Raw genomic sequence first — 10382 nt, forward strand, 5'->3', positions numbered from 1 at the left:
GTATTGGAAAAAATCTTTTCTGGTAGTAAAACCCTTGTTTGCAGCATTAATTTTATCTTGCTGTCCTGGTGTGTCCAAGTAATACAAGGCGTTCGTGAGATGTGTGTTGGCAGCATCGGAACCGTAATTGGTGATCACTTCGAGGATTGATTTATATGCATAATTGTTATCAGCAGATGTTACAGATATGCCATTGATCATAACGTTACATTGCGAAAACATAGTATTCTGGAAATAATTTATGACTCCGCAGTTTTTTGTGGTTGCATTGTCGGTTGGAGAAGCGCTCATGCGACTCCCATCTTGATTGACCATTTCAAGTTCCATACGTAGATAGCAAGATGAGAGATCGAGGAAATCTGTTCCCGTTGCAGGTAGCACAAACAGAATTACGTTTTGATTATCGATGGAAACGATCGGTTTGTAGGTAACGGTGTATGTTTTTTCAACATTCTGCTGGATAGGTTTTTTCTGGAACAGATCTAGTTGTGATATCATGCAAGCGTTATTCTCCATTATTACCCAAAAATATCTTTGACGGTGTTTTTCTGTTTATTTCCTTGTTTGCAGGTTTGTCGACGTTTTGCAGATGTACCACCTTTCTTTCGAAGTGTTGAGGTACGGGTGGCCGAGTGTTTTAACATCGAATGAGTATTTTTTCTTGTTGATCTCATTCTTATACCCGATCCTGCCAGAGAATCGATTTTCTGTTGCGTTTTAGTTTTAAGATTTTGACCTGCCTCGCGTATTCTTTGACGTACAATGGTTTTCGGAGTTTGCTGCGTTGTCGCCATATCGGTGATGATATTAGCACCGGTTTTTAAAGCTTCTCTGCCGATTGCTTTTGCGCCACTCCAGAGAAGAGGTTTCACCATTCTAAAAAGTCCTGCAAAAAGAGAACCCAGACCTCTCCCTTTCTGGATTCTATTAGAACGAAAAATGGGTCCAATTCCTCCATGTATTTGGTGAGTATAATAATCGACTTGTGAATACATGATGATTCATCTGGTTTTCGACATAGACTGAAATAAATGATGTTCTGTTGTTTTTTAAAAAGGTTTTCGTTTTCTACGAAAATGTAGAACAGCAATTGTGGGAACGGAGCTGCTTCTTAAAGGTATAAAATTTCCTTTTCTATCATTCAAGACGATTTCTACCGTTTCAAAAGAACCTTTATCCAGAGGAACGTAATGAATTGGATCGAATGTGTGATGGGCTACTGGTACTATACAGGGTGTATCGATTTCAAAACATGGTTTTCGAGCAAGACGTAGAAGTCGTAACATTTCTTCACCAACCAATTGCTGTTTTACAATATCCGAATATATAAATATATAAGGATTTTTATCCACAGTGTTATTAGATGTTATGTGTGTAGAATAGATAGATTTCAATATATCGTACCGAAATTTAGCATAATCGTCCGTTACGTCGATTGGTGTCACTGTATTGTCCACAGGACCGTCCGATTCGGGGTGCGAAAGACCCACCTCATTCAGATATTTAACCAATGCTTCTTTAAAGTAAAATCGAAGATGAGTAGGCACAGCTACATTGGCAGGACTAGTTTTTAAAAAAGAGATAAGATCCTCCACCGTATAATTTGCTGCAGGAAAATAGAACGGCTGTTCGTTGATGTAGAGTGTGTTGTCCGTGGAAATGGATGATCCAGGTGAACCCCATTGCGGCTCGATTAGAAAATGCCAGAATTCCTTAAGAATGGTTTTTCGTATTTCTTGATCATCGGGAAGGGAATCTGCAATCGTGGTAATCAAATCTTTCGCATTTGCGTATGTTCGAACAGGAAAAGTCACCGATCCGAAATCGGTCTCCAGAACATTATCGTATAGAGTTGAATGGTGTAATTCTGCTAATCCGACTTCCCATAATTCGGGAATCAGATCGATACGTCTTGCAAGTTTTACTGTGAAATGGGTCAGCGTGTTGTCTGGAAAATATTTTTCCGATGCAGATGACGGGAGGTAGACGTAGAAATCGTCATCCATTCTCACCGAGTTAAAAAAAACTCACTGAAACGTGGAAGGTGCATGTTTTGATATAAATATGTAATTTATCTGTTCGATAGCTGTTTTACCGAAGATGCCTTGATCCATGAGTCAAAACTGGGTGGGTAACCGAGCCAGCGAACGAGATATTCCAAATTTCGACCTTTACCGCGTGTTTTCAAAATTTTATCGATTTTATACTCTTCGTTAGGATCTGAATAAACTTTCTGAACTTCCTCCTTGTAGAATGTTCCTTTTACAGGTTCACCATTTAAATCGTCCAATACGTAAACTGGCACAGGTGTACGTTGAACGATGGCATGAATTTTGAAGACTTCTCTAGACCACGACTGTTCGTAACCCTTTTCGAAATGTCCTTTAACAACCGAAATTCGTACCATATCCCCCACATTCAAATCTGAAGCTGGGTGTGAAATATGATCGTTATATCTGTTAAGATGTTTCCACACTGCATAAACGTTTGTCTCGTTTACGTCTCGAGGAGCCATTCCTATAGAACTATGGATAGTGTTATTGTAGCCATCGAGAAGTCGTGGTAGAATATCTATGTAACGTCTTGTCTGTTTCGAGGTGAAATATTTCCACATTCGCTCCTTTAACGTTCTGTTAAAACGTTCCACTACACTAGCTTTGACGGGGTGATTAGAGGCAGTAGAGAATTGTATCTGTTCTTTCTTTAGAAACGTCTGAAATGTGGAATTTGTGAATTCTGTCCCCTGATCAGTTTGCAGCGTGACAGGCTTCCTTTTACTCTCCTCGAAAATGTTCTTGAAAGCTTCGGTTACCGAATTGCTAGTTTTATTTTTCAGAGGTAATGCAAAGGCATACTTTGAAAATACGTCGATAACCGTCAGAAGGTATTTGAAGCCGTCGTTGTGTTTCTGTATTGATGTCATATCGTTAAGATCGGCTTCCCAGAGCATGTCAATGTTCCACACATTATAGTGATTTCGCGGGAACCTTTTTCGGGCACCTTTGTGGAGTGTATATGTTTCCTGATGCATCAACCATTTTTTCACCTCATCACGTGATATATTTTTATCTCTTACCGCTTTCCATAAACGGTCCACGGATGAAAATGACGCACCATGTTTAGGATCGTAATATATTTTCGAGAGAATTTTATTGTGCTTCAATTTAGGGACTCCCATGATAGATCTCTGCGTCTTCGACTTCTCCTTAAAGGAACGAGTTTGTATGCATCGGGTGTTCTCAGGAAGGGTTTAGTTTTTCTGGAAACGCGAACACCCGCCTTCTTCTTCTTCTTCTTTTTCTTGGGTTGCTGCTGGCTGTGAGAGGGCCCAGGAATTTCCGTTGACGATGATGTCGAATATGTCAACGTCCTAGGTTTCGGAAGTTCTGTTTCCCGACGCCCGTCTATTAGACGTTGCGCTGTGGATTGATATTCGTCGATGATATCCCGTAATTCCTGTCGCGTATTGTGCGGCAATGTTTCTGCCAGGTTTGGAGGGAAATACAATGAATCTGGCGAAACAGTTGAATCGTTGTTATCTTGAACGATGGGAATTCGTAATGGTTCCTTTGATTTTCTACTCAACCATAAATACTCGTCCAGTTCCTTTCTGTACAGACGCCATTTTTGATCGTCAGATATATCCTTCATTTTCATAATATCGTTCATTCTTTTATCCAGAATAGATAATTTCAGACTCGCAGACGATTCGGTGTTTCGAATGCGTTCTAGCTGTTCTGGCGACAGAACAACCATTTTCTTATAAACGGATGACATTTTAATGTGGAATAAGGGTTCCTAGAAGACCCGATAGCAATGAACCCAGAAGCAAAGGTAAAAATCCTCCTTTCTGAACTAGAATGTTTCTCCGTTTTTCGATATTCACTTTAGGTTTTACAAGATTATGTAAAACTGTCTTGTAAGGTGCCAGACGGCGTTTTGCAGACGGTTTAAGTTTTACGTTACCTTTTAAAACATTGAGACAGCATTCACTGATGAAACGAATTGTCTTTTTAGGTGCGGTCTTCAATAACGATTTACGAACTTTCGATGGAGAATTTTTCAGCACGTGTAAAAAGGGTGAATGTTTCTTGAAGGAAATATTATGTTTAGAATGTGAACTGGTACGTCTCTTCCTCGTTTTCTTCATCTCGATGTTTCAAGCATTCCTGAGGAAGATATGCTGTCGAGTAATTCTCGTTAAAAATATCTGTCTGATAACGTAGAGGATCCGGTGTTGACTGGGAGAGATCAATATACAAATAACTGAAAGGTTTTTTTGTTGCATCTATATATATATCCTTCATTTTCATAATATCGTTCATTCTTTTATCCAGAATAGATAATTTCAGACTCGCAGACGATTCGGTGTTTCGAATGCGTTCTAGCTGTTCTGGCGACAGAACAACCATTTTCTTATAAACGGATGACATTTTAATGTGGAATAAGGGTTCCTAGAAGACCCGATAGCAATGAACCCAGAAGCAAAGGTAAAAATCCTCCTTTCTGAACTAGAATGTTTCTCCGTTTTTCGATATTCACTTTAGGTTTTACAAGATTACGTAAAACTGTCTTGTAAGGTGCCAGACGGCGTTTTGCAGACGGTTTAAGTTTTACGTTACCTTTTAAAACATTGAGACAGCATTCACTGATGAAACGAATTGTCTTTTTAGGTGCGGTCTTCAATAACGATTTACGAACTTTCGATGGAGAATTTTTCAGCACGTGTAAAAAGGGTGAATGTTTCTTGAAGGAAATATTATGTTTAGAATGTGAACTGGTACGTCTCTTCCTCGTTTTCTTCATCTCGATGTTTCAAGCATTCCTGAGGAAGATATGCTGTCGAGTAATTCTCGTTAAAAATATCTGTCTGATAACGTAGAGGATCCGGTGTTGACTGGGAGAGATCAATATACAAATAACTGAAAGTTTTTTTTGTTGCATCTATATATACTTTTTCGAGTTCCTTCATACGATGTGGGTGGAGTTGCCGTGCAAAAACAGTAAATTGGTTCATATCACGTGGATTTTTAAATATAACAAAATGTTTCACGTTCAGAGAAATATCCCTGCAATTTTTACCCTGATGAAAAAGATTTTGCGTTATGAAGACCACCGAGATATTTTTGTGGTGACTACCCTTTGTGAAAAGATCAGCAACTTTTTCTCCTTGAGCAACCATCATAAGATCATCCAGAATTATAAGAGTCGGAGTTTTACCATTCCACGACTCCCAATTAACAATACCCTTATGAAAATCTACGTCATACATTTTTTTCGGAATACTATTTTCCTGATCGTAACACCATACTATTTTTTTAATAGGCCCTTCAACAAGATGAACAATAGAAACGACAAGGTTTGTTACGAAGGTGGTTTTACCACTTCCTGATGCTCCACAGACCATCATTGTAAAAGGATGAACGAGTTTCGGAAACATTATGTTACACAAATTACTTTACGGGTTTTGTGCTCTGAGAGTTCTGTGGGGGAAATGATAGGTATTCATTCTGTTAACATAATATATATTTTATTCAGAATCAAATAAGCACATTTATAATATATGTTCAAGACTTTACTTTATACACAATGAACACAGGCATTTTATACAGAATCAGATTTACAATAATTGTATGTACAAGAAATATATTTACTTCATACAGAATCCAAAAGGATACGAGAGGTATTTATCATCAAAACATCGTTTCACCAAGACAGGTTGATACAGACGTGTTTCCAATGAACTGATGACCTGGAATTCTTTTGTTCGTCTAATTCGGAAAATATTCTCCACAACAACTTCATCTTTTCCATCTTTAACCATATCACACATTGTTTGAAAATTCACCAATGTCAAACTTGACACGTTCAGCGTGATACCTTTTACTTTGCAAATATATTCAGGTTCAGAAAAAGGTTTACATATTTTCAAACTGTAACATTTTGGCCCTGTTGAGACAAATTCTTCACACACCGCATCCGAACCAAACTCCGTTAGTTCATCAGTCAGTTCACCAAGCGCATCACCTAATTGTGGGTGGTATTCCATCAAAGGGTTATCAATGTAGATTACAGAATCTGTGTCACAGTAGCACACTCTATTGCCTAACTTTTCCAGAAGTTCGTATAATTTAAGACGTGCATGGCAGGTTGTGAATGCACCGATGGGAACACTCACCTTGTCATTTTTTGGAGCAGCCTCGGTGACATATTTCCAGTTTACCACTACCGTGTCCTGGTTGATAAATATAACTCCACCAATAATAATGTTCGGATCGGTTATCTTATCAAGGAAATCCTTAGATTCAGTGATGATTATAGTTTGTGAGAGGTTTTCCCGTTGGCTGAACTTTCCCCACAAAGAATTCAGGCACAGTTTTGCGAGAGTGCGTTTACCGGGGTTCACCTCAATGTTATTTTCATCCAGCAAAATCCCCTCCCTCTCAAAATATTGCTGAATATAGGTTTCTTTATTCTTTTGCGTCTTACACCACATCGGCCATCCACTTGCTTCCTGTTTTATTTTCAGGAAGGTGTTCACATACCCCGTAAACAGCCCCCCCGTTTTTGTGGCAGGGTCATACACAGCTGTTTCATATTTCCATACTTCAGATACCGATAGTATGGTATAACCAAGAGAACATGCTTTACGCATTTCCGCTATCACCCACGTTCCTGAAAGTGCACGTTGTTCTACAGAATGTTGACAGGTACCTTCACATTTTAATTGTAATCCACATTCCTTGCACAAAACAAACATGAGTTTCTTGTTCATTTTTGTGGGTAATACAGGGTGAAGAAGTGTTTGAGGTGGGAGGACTTTACATTTTATAAAACCTTCCATGGCTAATATCTCCGGTACAGAAGGCATGGAATCTTCAAGGAATATGGTAGGGTGTCCTATTGGGTATACACAGTATTTGTTAACATAGGGGTAGAGACTGGTGAAATCATAGTATTTCAGCTGTTCACCCGCCTTGATTTTATAATAAGTTCTCACAGTCTCCACTCTACCACCATATAATGCATCACGAGGGTTTAGAGGTGTACACTGCACAACTGGATGTGATGACAAGTATTTATCAAGTTGTGGGTCAGCGTCCAATATTTTCTTAAAGTCACACTCCCACATAGTTACCACATTATATCCTTCAGACTGAAGAGCGCTGATTTTACGACATGTTGTTTCATATCGAAATGCTGCCGTGTTCACACGGTCGACATAATTGTTGTTTTGGGTTTTCTCCTGCTGGTTGCTACCATCCTCTTCTCCCACTTCTCTGTCAAACTCCGGATATACACACCTGTTTGTGGATATACATCGTGGACAGCCATGAAACCAGCACCCGAAAAACTCGTAACAGGTTTGTGTCTCTTCACGGAAACCGTCTACTTTGAAGCGTGCACCCAACACATATTTCTCACGGGTTCTCCCACCGTGGATGATTGCGAAATTGTTTTGCTCCTCGACATATGTTAACCATTTCAATGCAGCCTTCGACATTATGTCGGCATGGTGGTAACCTCCTTGGGGGATTATACCAATGCTCTCACTAGGCATGAACTGCTGTCTGTAGATTAATGAACATACGGATGCTATTGTAATACACTTTTGGAAGATGTCTATTTTGCTAATATCCATAAAATTCTGTCTTAATTTTAAACAACCCTGCCTCAATAGTGTCACGTCCTTAATGCAATATTCCAACAGCTGTTCTTTGTTGTTGAAAGGAACATTGTTCTTGCGTTCGTTTTCGTACCATAGCATAAATTTAGTTTGATCTTCCACAGATTTCATGTGATCATATCCGTATGCTGAAGGCGGTGGCATTTCTCCTACATAATTTCGATGTTCGTAGGTATTCCACAAATGTGGATAATATCCTTTCTGCATCGGTAAGCCGAAGAGTTTGGAAAATCCAGCAAGGTTTGATTGAACGTAGTTTAAACTATCGATGAAATGTAGATTCTGATACTTCATGCTCATGATTTTCGTTCCATTCAAAACAATTCTAGCTGCCATTCCTCTTTCCAACATTCTGCGTAACAGAAATGTTGAGTCATATCCACGTGCATTGTGTGCACAAATAGTGACGTTATTGAATTTGTGTTGCAGTTCCAGGTACGATAAAAAAGTATCGACTGGGTCATCCCAAAATACATATTGACGTATTCCGCAAACTCGACAAGGTATTGATAAATCTTGTTGTAAATAACATGCATGACAGGCTGTTTGGATCACGATCAGATTTGGAACATGAAGAAAAGAATTGTTTTTTTCTGTATAAGGGACATCAGTGTAACATTCAAAATCGTAAAATATCAACAAAAATTTGGACCTTTGTTGGGGGTTCGGAATTGGTATGTAACAGTGATGGTTGATCGGTTTTACCTTTTTGCACGTTTTACAGTATTTTGCATTGCAGTCATGTTTCTTTTCATGTCTGTTACTTGTGAATACGATTCTGTAACATTTTGGACACTGCTGAATTTCACTACACACTGTACCATTTCGAAACGATGTAGACATATGCCTAGTGAAACATCCACGATCTTTGAATATTCTATGGCACACCTTACACGTGATGGAGGTGTTAGATTGGGGTACACATGGTGGTGTGGCACGGCACATAGAGCATATCTGTTTACAAGCGTGACTGTGTGGTTTACCAAATATCAACTCATTACACCCGCGACATTCCTGCGTTGCTGCAAATGCCCCAACACGATTAACAATAACATCAAAATGTTGCTGAACGTCATCATACAAGAGGTAGATGCATTTAGACACATTTTGTACTTGCCCCTCAAAGAGTATGTCTTTAGGATCTCGAAGACTGTTGTACACAATTATCTTATAATCGCTAAGGTATTGTTGGAATTTTCTGAGTTCAGGTATCCCACTTCCGATACATGCATCGGCTGTCAGATTCACACCAGCTTTAATCATCAGGTCAAACACAGGTTTTTGCAGTTTGAAACCGGCTCTGTAGGCATTATAGGCAGGATCTCGATCTGCATGTGCCTTCCCTATAATCAGAGCTTCAACCAAACACAAAGGCTTATCTCTATTTCGCACACGTACAACACTTCTTTTCACTGTTGAAGCCATGTGATTCGGGAGACAATACACACGTTTACCACCACCACCAACCGGTATGTTAACGTGGTCAGCTTTTAACATTAAACGGTCTGTAAAGTGAAAGGTCTTAGCACTCTGAAGTATTTTAGACAGAATATCCCAAACCATATCAGGTTTCAACTGATCACATCTATGCCATCCCACATAAATATCTTTCACTGTCACATCGGATACATTAGAAAGTGTGAGACCGATCTGATCACTATCCTTGGCACCTTTTTTCACATAAAGCAGTAAATTTTCCACACCCTCACGTATCCAGGTCTGGGGGTCTACATTTTCGGGTTGCTTGGAAAAACTAAATTCTACACGTTGTCCTTTAGCACGGAATTTTGGATAACTACGTTCTTGTATATTGTGGAATATAATGTTGCCAATAGTTTGGTCCACCCAAGGCACATGCTTCATTTTCCTACTCTTCTTACCTCCAGAAGACTCAGATGTAGGGTCAGGCACATTCTCGATCGAAGGCGTTGGATCAGGCCTCCATGAAGGTCCTGGTACAGGTTCCGGGGCATTTGGGGGTACACCACCACCTTCTCCAAAAAGTCCGGGATCGGGTCTCCAAGACGGTCCTGGTCGAGGCTCCATCCCCGGTGTGGGAGCACCATCCACTGCAATTTCTGGTGGTGAAAGAGGGTCGGATGCGCCTTGATGCGATTCGGAAGATGCAGTCCCCTTCGAAGACGTCCATTCTTCCCCGGAGAGCTCTGGTACGGTCGTTGTCACAGTTTGCAGCATCCGATCATACTCCTCTACTAAGGTGATCGTCTCTCCCAAGATGATCTTTTGCGCAATATGTAACAAAACTTCCTGGAGCTGTTTGGGTGTTTTGAAATACCCATCACGAAATAGCGCAAGCAACTCGTCACCGGATAACTGCCAGTACATGGTTCCACCACGATCGTATCACTGAGACTGTTTAGTGGAGGGGACAATGTGGTTTTATATGTAGACACGATAGCACATTCGCTTCCGGTTGGTTTTGCACTTCCTCGAGATAATTCGCAATCTTCTAACTAGGCAAGATAACACAATCACGCATTCTTCCGGTCGATTTGTGAACTACCTCGAAATAATTGAGTCTATCTATTTATTGTGCTTGAGGCGTAGAATACGAATATGGTGTCATTTGCGGTGTAGCATTTTCGGTTACCGAGATATCCGGGTTTGAAGTTTGAAGGTCATTTCAAGGTCAAGTTGTCCAATCGATAGATCTCGAGGCGTAGAATCCGAATAT

Source organism: Lepisma saccharinum, chromosome 20, assembly GCF_977018435.1.
Source record: "Lepisma saccharinum chromosome 20, izLepSacc3.1, whole genome shotgun sequence".
Lineage (NCBI taxonomy): Eukaryota > Metazoa > Arthropoda > Insecta > Zygentoma > Lepismatidae > Lepisma > Lepisma saccharinum.